The sequence below is a fragment of the Octopus bimaculoides genome, chromosome 6, assembly GCF_001194135.2.
Source record: "Octopus bimaculoides isolate UCB-OBI-ISO-001 chromosome 6, ASM119413v2, whole genome shotgun sequence".
NCBI lineage: Eukaryota > Metazoa > Mollusca > Cephalopoda > Octopoda > Octopodidae > Octopus > Octopus bimaculoides.
The window spans coordinates 4,198,123-4,212,858 of record NC_068986.1 but is presented as its reverse complement, the minus strand read 5'-3'; the positions used below and the strand labels follow the sequence as shown (position 1 = coordinate 4,212,858).

General features: G+C 36.0%; 1 protein-coding gene across 4 annotated transcripts in view; it reads right to left on the bottom strand.

Annotated features, from left to right (window-relative positions):
* The window catches only part of LOC106875251 (protein-tyrosine sulfotransferase 1), a 503,452-nt gene extending 490,864 nt beyond the window's left edge, over positions 1-12,588 (bottom strand). For 3 of the 4 annotated variants that reach the window (XM_052968563.1, XM_052968566.1, XM_052968565.1), the window contains exon 1: positions 12,422-12,588. The gene's annotated coding sequence lies outside the window, so the exon portion shown is untranslated. Of the gene's footprint in view, positions 1-1,412; positions 1,589-12,421 lie in introns of those variants that run through there. The other variant, XM_052968564.1, reaches the window with a different exon arrangement.
* Positions 12,589-14,736: the final 2,148 nt, after the last annotated feature.

Genomic DNA, 14,736 nt, shown 5'->3' with positions numbered 1-14,736 from the left:
ATATATATATATATATATATATATATATATATATATATATTTATAAACATAATTAAGGGATCAGCAAATATTTGCTTCACCATATACCGAAGTTCAGAAATAGCAGCTAAAAAAGCTGAGACTCCCACAGATAGCATCACTTGTAACTCACAAAGGCAAAAACAAGAAGAAAAAACAATGAAAACTAACCATTCCGAAGATTAACCGTAGATGCGTTTCTGGATTATGAGTGATAGATACTCAATTTCCTTCACCAATACGGTATTCCAGCAGTAAATTCGACTATACTAGCAAACTGTGCAAGCATGAACGAGTAACATTCCACATCGACACAGATCTGAAAGCACAACCGAATCCACCTCGGCCAGCCAGTCTACTGTCCTTCCTTCAAGAAATTACCATGTGCGCGACAAATGATACTGCAGAGAATCTGCGTATACTAACAGGGAGTGAATAATTATATATACATATATACATATATATATATATAACCACATGTGAATTGTTGGCGATTTTTTTTCCTCCATCTTCCTTTTCTATTGGACTTTGCTCTGTCTCCTGTTTCTGAAGAAGAGCGTCTGCTCGAAACCTTAAACCATCATTCTTGCCTGCCCTGAGCGTCTGCTAATACTTTACGTGAACCACGTCCTCACATTGTTTTTTTGTGTTATTCATTTTTGGGGATTTAGTATATATATGTGTATATATATATATATATATATATATATATATATATATATATACATACAGTAATCCCTCGTCTATTGTGGGTGTTATGTTCTAAAACCCCCCACAGAAATAATTCAAATCTAAAGGTGCAACATAGTGGGACTGAACTCAAAACTATTTGGCTGCAAAGTGAGCTTCTTAACCACACAACCATGCCGACACATACTGTGAATTATTGACAATTTCTTGTTTACCTTTCACTTAGATTCAGAACAGTCTGTTTACTGTGTTATATGTACAATGTTCAAAAGGTTGTTAATACACAAGAAAAGTGGCCAAAGTCTTCTAGAAGATGGGGCAAGAGGCATATATCGTGATGTGAATTTTCCAGTAGATAGATATACATGTTACTTTAAAAATAAAACAAGTGGAAAAAGTTTACTATCTTTTATCTTTATTTGTTCCAATCATTAAACTACATCCATCCTGGGCACTGCCTTGAAAGGTTTTTTTTTTTTTGTCAAAGAATAGTCATTCTATCGGTCTCTTTCGCCAAATTGCTCACTCACAGGGATGTAAATAAACCAACATTGGTTGTCAAGCAGCAGAGGGAAACAGCTATGTCTGACGATCACTGGATTCACCTCTTCATTTAGGGCATGAAACCTTTCAGTAAAAACATTTATCGACTGTTATGAGATAGTAATACCATAGAAATAATGATATGTAAGATTATAGCTTACCTTGTTTAATTAATTATTCATAGACATGTTGAACAAAATTATACATAACATGTTTCGAAGATTCTCAAATACAGATTTTGCGTGCCTTAAATTATAAAATATTTGCACCTAGATACTGTTTGTAGTACACTGTTTAACAACCACTGGATTGTGGTAACTTGTATTCCTAACAAATAAATAGTAGAGAGTACTACAAACAAAGTGGATAAATACTTTCAATGGACTTAAGCTAATTATAGCAAATGGAAAAAAAGCAAAAAAAAAGCAAGTGTTCGGGTTAAAGTACTTCTTTTAACAACATTTGACTGCATGGCAAGAGGATATCCGCTTTATTTAGGTATCAAACTTATCTAGTCAATTGAAAGAAGGTGTATGAAGATCAAGTTACAAGGAAGATCTTCAGGAAATCCTCCCTAGCCCCTCTACCGAATGACATTCAATGACATCTTAGAACTGACAAATACACTTTTAAATGTTTCAGAATTCAGGCACGAGGCCAGCAGTTTTGAGTGGTAGTGGTTAGTCGGCAGCATAGATCCCAGTACTTAACTAGTACTTTATTTTAGGGGGTCTGAAAAATGAAAGGATTAATTAACCTTGGCAAGATTTGGAACTCAGAATTAAAAAAAAAAAACAGAAGAAATACCACTGCAAAGTATTTTGCCTGACATGCTCTAACTTTTCTGCTAAACTTTATCTCAATAATCTATAATAATAAATGCCAAAACAAATTTGTGTGTGTCAGTTGTCACACTTTGACTCCTCTCACTATTCAATGACATTTCTTCTACTCCTCTTACTGGGATGAGAGTAATAGTAGGCATAGAGACGGTGAGGGTGGTAGTAGATTGATGGTTGTGATAGTAATGGGGTGATAATAATAGTATGAGCTGTAGTTGTGATAAAGACGGAGGCGACGGTGATGAATCTATTCCATTTCACATACAGATCTTTAAATTAATTTTTTTTAACTAAACACTTTGAAACTTCCGATACTGGTAGAATGTGACACGTAGAACGGGGTTTACTCTTTATGTCTGTCTGTCTCTGTCTATATCTCTCTATCTATATCTCTCTAACTGTATCTATCTATCTATCTATCTATATATCTTTCTATTTGTATCTTTCTATTTGTATCTCTCTATATAGATAGATAGATAGATAGATAGATAGATAGATAGATAGATAGATAGATAGATAGATAGATAGATATACACATTCTCATATATGTTGCTATAAAAACATCTCAGGTTATTAAAGAAGGGTTTTGTTAGGGGAGATTTTCAGTCTAAATTTTTCTGTTGACGAAGACTCATCATTTTGTCAATGGACCCGGAAGTTGTTCGCAAACAGCAGCAGTAATTTTCTAGAGCAGAATACACGTCATTGATTGGTTAAAATTACCCAAATACAACAACTTTAACATGAATTAACTTCTAAGATACAAAAGTTTGTCAAAAACATAAAGAGTAAACCCTGTTCTATGTGACACCTTTTACCAGTATCCGAAGTTTCAAAGTGTTTAGTTAAAAAATTTTTTTAATCTGCACATGAAATGGAATAGATCCACGGTGATGATGGTGGTAGCTGAGGCAGTCAAGCATGACGATGATAGTAAGGGACGTAAAAGACAGAGATGACGGTAGTGGAGGGGAAAGCGGCGAAGTTAAAGGTGTTTATTGGTGACGTCAAAAGTCTGACTGGTATATGTGTGGCAGTTGTGGTGGCGATGGTGGTTGTGCTGGTGATGATTGAAAACAATCAACAGAAAGAGAGAGAGAGAGTGAAAGAGGTTCGGCAGAAATAAAAAATTGTACTGACCCCTGAATGGGAAAACGTGGTTTATCATGAAGCTTTGCAATAAGTTCCAAGTCGACATTCTATATCAATTTGTTCATTGCTTGAAAAATTATTGGTCAAGTTTAATAAAATTTAATATGTACTCAATGCATGAAGTGTCATTATTGGGCTCAAGGCCCAATGAAGAGCCTTCCACAGGAGCTAGCTTAAAAGTCATCCAATAGGGTGGCTTTCAAGCTAGTGGGAAATATATGTACAACATCGATTTTCCTGAGTGCTAGAGCCTTTGCAGGTTATTGGGTTTTCCGAGCCAGGGGTCATCACCTTTAAATTAAACAATTATTACATTTATATATATTATTAAATGAAAATCATGTACCGGCACATGAGTATATATGAGACAAGTTTATTAATACGGTACAGTGCATTTTACTATCAAACAAGACTACCCAGTAAATTAGTCTGGTGACAGCGGGAATTTGAAGTCCCTACTTGTTGAATGCGGATTATAAGATGTTCTGGACCACCAATCTCCAGAAAGTCTACATTATACTGGTATTTAACAAAACGTCATACAGGAATGTATTGCATTCATGTCAACTGGAAAAGAATATCGGAATTGACAAGGAATGGCAACCTACAACATTTAACATCAGAGTTAAAAATGCATCTTGTTGACGCCATTAGAATTTATAAAACTTTCGAGAGAACGTGATTTTATTCTCTTTTTTTTTTTCAACATTGGATCATGAATCAGACAAAGTTATAAATGATAACATGTGAATACTAGGTTTATGAGTAGGAATATCAAATGCCAGTGGCCGCCCCACGAGTTTACTGGGAGATCCTCTTTCACAATACCTTGCACAGTACAGTATCAACTCAAATAATTTGTACTAATGTACAGGTACATGTTACTATTTATAGCTTTATGTAGGCTTGGAGATCCAATGTTCAAAAACATTTAAAAAAAAAAAAAAGAAGCAAAGTATATATATATTTTAAACAAAAGACGTCAAATTGTGTAAACAACAGACAAGAAGTAGCAGAAAATATCAGCTTTGTAGAGTGAATTGAAGGAAGAGAGGAATATATCACATAAACAGCTTTGTCTTAAAATGTCAACGAGGTATTTATCTACCTCAAGGATATGATTTGACTGTAATGATACTTGAGGCACTTTCTGTCAGAAATATCATTGATATAGACAGTATTCTCAACTTCCAACACAGAGAATTGATAAAAACATTACCAACAAAATGTCAACAAAAGATGAGAAGTAGAGAAATAGTCTCACCTGAGAAAAATACATATACAAAAGGGCGTTAGATTTGCGTGATGGCTAATGATGTGGATGTATGCATATGTACATACACATTATATGTGCGTGTATCTCGTACATCCATCCATCCATACATCTACACATAAATGCACATGCACTAATCATAAGATTACAGCTACAAGCTGTCAAAGGTATAGTCAAGCTATGTGAAACAGTCGTGAAGTTCAACATGTAAGATTTATGTATGTAATCCCTGTACCCATACACACACACACAGATACATACATGCACAAGTCGTCTAAGAGACCATAAGTCAGGGAAAAGATGTACTTGTATATCTGTCAATAGAATGGGTATATTATCCAAAAATATATAGTATCATATATCCATCATAGCTGATCTTACCAATTCATTTTGCACAAGGAATACAATGGAGTGTTAGGCAACAATCCGATTATATAACCTTATGGTCATCAGAGACAGCCGATATGGAATGGTATATGGCGATAGCAGTCGTCATATTCCCTTCCATTGGTAAGATCAGCCGTGATGATGGATATATAATACAATATATTTTCAGATAATATAAATATATACATACATACATACATACATACATACATATATATATATATATATATGCATGCGAGTAAAAATAAATACAAAAAAAGGGGTTTTGTATGATTGTGTATAGAGGAATATAATATTTTGTTTAAAAGAGTTCCAACACTGTCTGTTTTTTATGTTTTATTTATATTCCTGCAAAACCAATGTGGGATATAGAATATGGAATATACAATATATAATGTAATATACAATATATAATATAAAATAAAAATGGATGGTACAATGAAATAAAGTATTGAATGTTTTATTGAATAGATGAAATATTGAGTGTTCAATATAAAGGATTAAATATATAAAGGCGAATACGTATTTTCTATACCTTGTAGTATTTCATCATGGCCGGTATAACAGACTTTAACAGACTATGTATCTGTGTATATATATATATATATATACACATATGTATGTATGTATGTATGTATGTATGTATGTATGTATGTATGTATGTATGTATGTATGCACTCGCGTGGCTAAGAGTTGTTTTGACTCTTATTTCTAGCAATGCTAGTGCTGAATAGCACCTTCAGTCAATTTAGTAAATCCTAAACTCGTTGCCTTGCAGCTGTAAATTGAGAATAGCCACCTTAATAATAATAATAAAGGTTAGTTATGCCAATAATATATATATATATATATATATGTATGCACAGTCATGGACAACCTGCAGTCCATGGGACTTTCTGACTGGCAGCTTAACAAAAAATTACCTTGATTTTTTTTATTTTATTTTTTTTTTTTTTAGGTGTGCAGCTCACCTAATAATAAACCATGTCTCAGGCAGCCCAATTCTTGAAACAAGATTGCTAATGCCTGGCATACGTAAACATATGCATATAGATGCATAAGAGACAATTGATCTGATTCTACAAGTACAAAATAAACTATGGACATCTCAAATATACTGGATACATTTTTAGCTTTCTATGTGAATAACTATCAAAGTAATTGTAACTGAATTCCAGTCATTGCTATATTACACAAATCTTACATGTATCTCATATGCATGCCCGCCACTAAAGTGGGGGTGCATTGGGCAGTACTGCCCACATTATTATTCTATGATGCACCCTCAGATTTACAGTGATACACTTATTACAAATCTCCACTTTAGCATTATTACAAACTAGCAGAGATACACGACATTGCTGCTCAGGATTAGAATAGTATTGTCTGTATATATATATATATATATATATATATATATTACAGTTATGTTGAAACAAGTGATATGGGAAAATGCAGCATGGACGGCAGAACATTTTTGGAGTAAATGATGGGAGTATTCCAGGTTGTAACCTGTCATGGAGAATTGGGGGTGGGGCCTATGATTTTTGAACACACCTAAAAGCTGTCAGTGGACATACTCTCCTTTATGGCAGTTGGTGCTGTGTCTAACACAACCCATCGTCTGAAGTTTTGACACCTCTGAGAGCTGTTCTATTGGACCACTGTCTAATCATTAAAATATTGTTTTAATGAGTCAGCATTAAGTGCTGCAGCATGCCTTTCCTGGTCTTTGGTAAATCTCATCTCCCTTCCCTCTTGGGACTCCATCTGACATGCTGCAGCATGCTTTTGCTGATCTTGGGAAAGTCTCATAAATATAATAGAAATAAGATGACGTTAGTGTTATCACATTAGAATTAAAAGTCAAAGAACAAAAGTAAAACAATATTATAGTCTTATCACATTAGAATTAAAAGTGAAATAATACTATATCACATTACAATATAGATCTTGTTCTTTTACTTTTGACACATAATACTGAACCAGTGCCAATGATATATTGTTTTAATCCAAATGAAAAAAATTACATGTTGACACTACTATTACCTTGTAAAATTTGATTGGATTTGGTTGAGCCATTTGAGAATGCATAGGGAACAGACAGACAAAGAATTTTATATATATAGATTATTGCCCACCCAGAACATTCTGAAGCGCTCCTAGGCACCAAAGTTTGGTGATAGGCCTGCTCATATGGGATTACATATTTCATAAGGATACTAAAATATACATTCTCATATGGGATATTAAACAGATTTCCTGTGGTAGTGGATATTATATATGGCTGTCAATAATGGATGGGGGAGATACCAGGTGAAAAAAAGTCACAGGGAAAGAAGTCACATGTAATGCCATCATATATAGTGTTGTCAATATGTACAAGTCATTATTTCTTCTGTCTTTACGTTCTGAGTTCAAATTCTGCCGAGGTCGACTTTGCCTTTCATCCTTTCAGGGTCGATAAATTAAGTACCAGTCGACTGGTACTTAAAAATTTGAGCTTTGTGTCTTGAGTAGAAAAGAATATGTACAAGTTATGTACTGCCAGTTAATAACTGATTTAAAATATCTTGTTTTATTACTTTAATTGTTTATGGTACTTTAATAAATTGTGACTGACTTGAATATTTTTGATTGATTTCCTAGACAAAATTGTGACTTTTTCTTGTGACTTTATTACCGGCCACCATAAATTAATTGTGACTATTTTTTTCCTGTGACTTTTTTCCCTAACCAAAATTGTGACTGTATTACTGGCCACGGATAATACAAATCTGATAAAACTTGCAGGTTTAAAGAAGCGAGAGAAAGCTAAACAAAAATTATTTAGGCGTCACTTCAACACTAAGCGCACACCAGCTTTTTCATTTGTTTACCATAGCGACCATACGTACACACGCACAGACCAAGTTTAGGAGATAGAGCAGCTAAATCTCTCTCCCTCACATTCTACCGTCGGAAATAAGAAGGGATACATCTGATGATGTAACCTTGAATACACCAAAAAGATGAGACGGTCACAAATGGAACACCTCTGAATAAGAAGTCTGCTCGAGCAGCACTGACTCGGAGATAAACATGTGTGAGTGTACACACACACACACACACACACACACACGATGCATTTTATGTTGAATATTAAAAACAATTTTTCATCAAATATGTACCTAATACAGAGTACATATTTATTATACTTTTACAAGAGTGGTGACAGTGACTTGGAAGTTTCAGCCTGTTAGCCTTCATCGGAATGTACAATCCGAAACTTCGATGTCACAGTCACCACTCTTGCATAATAATAGTTAATAGTTTCAAATTTTGTCATAAGGGCAGAGATTTGCGGGGAGGGAATGAGTCGATTACCTCAGTGTTCAACTGGTACTTATTTTATCGACCCCCGAAAATATGAAAGACAAATAATAATAATGATCCTTTCTACTAAAGGCACAAGGCCTGACATGTGGGGGCGGGGTACAAGTCGATTATATCGATCTCAATGCTCAGCTGGTGCTTATTTCATTGACCGCGAAAGGATGAAAGACAAAACGCGACTTCGGCGGCATTTGAACTCAAAACGTAAAAACAAAAAAAAAAAAAAAAAAAAAAAAAAAAAAAAAAAAGGAAGAAATGTTGCTAAGCACTTCTTCCGGTATGCTACTGACACACACACACACACAAAGTATATCAGTCATACATGGACCCCAGCCCGCAAGCTGTAGGGCCTTAACTACGAAAAAGATGCAGGAAACAATAACCCTTCTATTGAGGAGAACTCAAAACACCTTAAGTTGTACTTTCTCTGTGATAGTGCGTAGAAAGTGATGCAGACCAAGACGAACCGTTCAACCGAAGAGAACATGAAAAAATAACACAAAAAAATGGGGAAATGAGTTCACACACACTGGTAGTGAATGTCGGTGCTTAGTGAGTTAATGTGAAGGAATGAGCTACTGCAAACCAGTCGTTACATGCACTGCGTAATAAAAACCAGGTGGCTTCTTCAGATCAACAGCTGTTAAATATACAATATTGCATATCAACAGAATACACACACACACAGCTCAAATACAGCATACGTAATGGTCTGGCTTGCTAGAAACAGCAGCCACATCTCCAACAAATCCTTTATGAGATGAAAATATTTATTCCTGTGACTTTCATATTTACAGATTTAAAATGAAAAATAAAACGATAATAATTACCTAATCTGATCGTGTATGTTTAATTAACACATGTAAGCTGGAATGTGTTGTTGTTTTTTTTTTTGCAACTTTACAATATTCAATATATTTGAAACATATTTAGTGTTTTATCTATTTTATTTTATCATATTTCTTTTATTAAAACAAACCCATAAATGTTTGGAAGGTACTGCCCGGTCGTCTTCAATAAAGAAATAAAAGACTAGATCATGCAGTCCCAGATTCCCATAAAAAGAGAGTATGGGTACAGCTGGAAGGTACTTAATCACGTCTGACACAATATGAATTGTTGATATTTGTCATCCGTCTTCTTTTAAGCTTTTTATGGGTGTCGTCTTTTATTATTGTATTTGTCCCAGTCATTGAACTGCCACTATATTGGGGCGGTAATTTTTCAGATTAACACCCGCATGATCTTCACTAGGGTGTCAGGGTTAGGGTTTTAGGGTTAGTGGTTAGGGTTACGGCCACTATATTGGGGCTCTGCCTTGAGCTTAGTCGATAAAATCGACCTAAGGAGTTGCTTAAAGTCTAACACTTATTCTATCGGATTCTTATTGCTGAACCGCTAACTTAGGGACACAAACAAACCAAGAGGTGAGCGACAAATATTAAGACGCACACAGTTTAGACCCAGATCTGCCCTGATTGAGCAGACCTATGATTAAAAGCTTTCCAACAGCGGTCAGACAGAGTTGTATAGGTAAAGAAGTGTATTTTGCAACTCTGTAATTCTGGGATCCATTCTACTGTACAACTTGGGCAAGTGTTTTTTTTAATCACGGTTTTCAAATTTACTACCAATACCATATGGGTGGGATTTTGTAGACAGAAACTTGTACGGAAGTTCGTTAAATCTATAAAGAATCCTTTCTGGGCTTCATAGTTTGATATTAAATAAACATTAAAAAAAGGAAAGTGCAAAGAAAACTTAACCACACGGCCATATCTGATCACTGCTTTGAAAGTCCCTGCGCATGTGTAAATATGCAAAAGTGTGCACCTCTATCATATGCAGGTGCGCAAATGTATGTGCGTGTGTATGTATGGTTAAGATTTATGAAAGGTATTTTGCAGCGTTCAAGCAGGCCAGACATAAAACGCACCCAGACAGGTGCTACCCGGCTGTCTGGTATAATGTCACCCACAGACACGCTTCAACTACTCTTCTATGTGTTGTTTTCTAGTGTTGCTATAATGGTTTTAACTCCAGTGAGTTTGCTGGGCTCACGCCAACTCAATTCGGGTGATTCCAACATCCTCTCGTCAACCACACCAAGACCCTGCGTCAATTACTTTTCTCAGTCTTGCTTCCTAAAACATTGGTCTACTGGAACTTCCCTCTCAGCTCATTTCTCTTCCGCAGATATTGATTTGCAATGGTTCAAGAGAAGCATTAATAGCATCGATTTCACCTACCTCGGAGGGCCTAAGTAGGTGATGAGCACTGCCCCATCCACTAAACCAACCAACCGAAACGAAAATTTTAAATCTCAGTAAACTGTAGATGTGTGAGTGCGAATTAGTGCGTGTGTACACAAATGTACATGCACTCATTTTTCTATAGGTGTACATGTCACTTCAGTACACAAGGGTGAAATTACTTTACATGTGTTTGCACGTATGCTACATGCATACATGTTATGGAGTTTATACGTTCATTCCAGGAAACTTAAATGGAGAGAAGCGTTGGCATGTTTTACAACTCTTCACGCCACCCGATGAACGAAAGTAAAAATTAATACCCTCTTAGTATCTATTAACCGCACTTATACTAAATTATGTAGTGCTGAAACCAGTGCGTTATAGAGATTAACAGATTGTTGTAGACTAATTAGGGAAGCATACAGAATTACCAGAGCGACAACAATAACAGACCAGAATGTGTTCCACGTGTTGATTAGACGTTTAGCGATTTGGGATGGAACTTCTATACGGTAATATAGTCTGCTATAAATAGCAATGATGTTTCTCTCTTAAAAACGGAAAGGGTACATTGGATAATGTAACCCCGGGTACATTATGTCTATGTAAAAAAATAAAAAAGATGAAATGATTACAACTGGAACGCGTTTGGTCATAGGATTGCACAGTCAGGGCTAAACGTAACAACGAAGTATATAGGCTTGTTAGAGCTAACATCCAAATTTAGTTCCAATCATACTGTATCGTCTTAAAAATGGGAAAGACTTATTTGATGATGTCCTCATTAAGGGGACAGAATATTCACAGATGGAATGCCTCTCATCACAGGTCTGCTCAATCAAAGTTGACAAGAGGCTGAATCTCTTTCGGTAACTAAAACAGAACAGGTGAAACATTTAACAAAATTATATTTATTACTCTCTACTAAAACTAAATTCGAAAAACAAAGCAAAGAAATGTTCCAAGTCACTTTGTCACCATTCGTCTGTATACTCCCGCTTTCCCTGTCTCCCACGCACCGTCTGTATACTCCCAATATTTCTTTCTTTCTGTCTGCCAATCTTCGTCCACATATTGACTTCCTTTCTCTCTCAATACTCTCTCGACGATATATTCCCTTTTTTATCTGACTTTCTTTCTCTCACACCTTCCGTCTATACATTCCCGCTTTCTCTCTTTCTCTCAAGTACGTCAACATTATCATACAAAGGCGATGGTTGTGACGCAAACTCTAGAACTAAATAGAACCCAGTCTTTAGTACGTCACGGTTCCAACAGTAAATTACTCTTCAGGTTCACTTTACTTTCTATTCAGTCGTAGTCTGTAATACTGTGGTATATCACAGCACAATCACTTGACTATATCTTCCACACAATTAGAAAAGTCGCTTTATGCCACGGGAAAATTATGTTGTTTATTGTGTGGTACAGAACAAGTGTTTAATACAACCTTGCGCCTAAGTGTATATATGTATGTATATGTGAATAAAACAGCGTTTCGAAATGAATTACAAATGAAATAATCATTAAATAAAGAAACAGGCAACGTTTAATTAAAGAAAATACAAAAACAAGGTAAAATTCAGAATATTTTACCCGTAATACAAAATAACGATGATGTACGTAAATTGATATTGCTTAGAATTGCACATATGATGAAAGATGAACTAAAACAATATATTTATAATTTGAATTTTGTCGCAAGAAAGAAACCGAAAGAAAAAAAAAGATTGACATATTTACAACAGTGAATGAATGAGAAGTGAAATGTTTTCGCTAACGACGACTCCAAATCAATATCTTATTAATATATCGGTGTCTTCATCTCTATGGCTGAAGAATGAATGGAACTAGAAGAAAAAATGAACATTCGTAAAGACACTAACCGGTAACATGAGATTCCATCCAGATGTATGACCAAATCCAAAAACACGTACCGCTAACATTTACGCAACCAAAGGTTCTGACACGTTCGGTTAGCTTTATTTATGTATTTATAGTAAAGTATTGACGTATACACTCACACACTGGCACATACACACACATATTCAGATGTGTGTGTGTGTGTGTGCGTGCGCGCGTGGGTTTTATATATATATATATATATATATTATATATATATATGTATATATATATGTATGTATATATATATATATATATCTGTGTATGTATGTGTATATATATATTTATTTATTTATATTTACATTACGTGTATGTATATATTTTTTATGAACTTGTTATTGAAGCATTTGCCGGAAGTTGAATGGTTTTACGGCGCATGCGCTCGTGATGCTGAGCTTCGGTACGGCATCAGTTGCAGACGTATCTCTCCATTCATACTTTTAATGAATTATTACTCTGTCCAGTTTCCAATTACTAATAATCATCGTCATAATAATTGTCTCCAGTCGAGTTGTTGCAATCGTCGTCATCACTGTCCACTTCACCCATTCAAAGTCTTTAGTTACTATAAGATAGTGGTGGTGTTGATGATGGTGATGGTGATATTGATGATGATGCTGAAGGTAACTGTTGGGTGGATGGTTCCAAACTTTCTTTCTGCGCTCTGCTTCACACACATTTCATCTGGCAATAAACAAAAACACTTCCAGGTTTAGGGTTGGTGTACAATAACAATTAAAAACACATTTAAACTTATTTGATGATGCAGAAATTATTTTTTATACTTTTATAAATTAAATTTCAAAACTATACTTTACAGTTTGTTTTGGGGTGGACGTTGGGGCAGTTAAGGATAAAAAGCATCGTGTATAACCGCTGAGTAAAGTATTAAGTGTGTAGAGTGACATCAAATATAACATGACTGCTTTGTACTGGTTAACAGTTGTGGCCACCACAAGGTGCTTGCTCGCCTTCCTAGAAATAGCAACAAAATCTCCCTCAAAACACACCCTACCATCTTAACGAATTACACTACACTTTCAAACAAAACAAAAAAGGAAAAAGGATGGTCACCGGTGGGATGACTTTGATCATAGCTCTGCTCAACTGGAGCTAAATAACATCATCATCATCGTTTAACGTCCGCTTTCCATGCTAGCATGGGTTGGACGATTTAACTGAGGACTGGCGAACCAGATGGCTACACCAGGCTCCAATCTGATTTGGCAGAGTTTCTACAGCTAGATGCTCTTCCTAAGGCCAACCACTCCGAGAGTGTAGTGGGTGCTTTTACGTGCCACCGGCACAAAGGCCGGTCAGGCGGTACTGGCAATGGCCACGCTCAAAATGGTGTATTTTATGTGCCACCTGCACAGGAGCCAGTCCAGCAGCACTGGGAATGACCTCATTTGAATGCCTTTTCACGTGCCAGGAAGGCGACGCTGGTAACGATCACGCTAAAATGGTGCTATTTACGTGTCACTGGCACAGAAGCCAGACACTTGCTGTGGCAACGATCACACTCAGATGGTGTAGAAATAGATGGAATAGCATAGAGAGTACATTGCAGCACCATCTAACAATTAACCACTGTGTGTGTTTGTGTATATATGTGTGTGTGTGTGTATGTATATGTACAAGGGGGGTGTTGAAAAGTTCCTGGCTTTGAGTAAAAGAAAATACAAAGGATCAGTCCACATTGTAAAGTGGTTGGCGTTTGGAATGGCACCCAGCTGTAAAAAACATGCCAAAGCTGACCTCACCTGTGCTGGTGCTACATAAAACATACTCAGTCCACTCTGCAGGGTGGTTGGTGTTAGCAAGGGCATCCAGCCATAAAACCAATGTCAAACACTGAAGCCTGCTGCAGTCTTCTGCTTGGCCAGCTCCTGTTAAACCATTCAACCCACCTCAAAATGGAAAGCGGACGTTAAATGATGATATATATGTATGCATGTATGAATATATGTGTGAATATATATATATATATACGTATGACTGGTGTAGCAGCATCATAGTCAACTGCTACAAAGGTAAAGGGGACGCTTTAGATACAAATAATTACAGAGGCATCAAGCTGTTAGATCAGGTTATGAAAGTTACAGAGAGGGTCATAGCCCAACTAATTAGGGAGCGAATCAATTTAGATGAGATGCAGTTTGGGTTCGTGCCAGGTAAAAGCACTACTGATGCCTTATTTCTAGTGAGACAGTTGCAAGAGAAATACCTAGCCAAGGATAAACCTCTGTACCTGGCTTTCGTTGACATGGAGAAAGCCTTTGACAGGGTCCCCCGATCC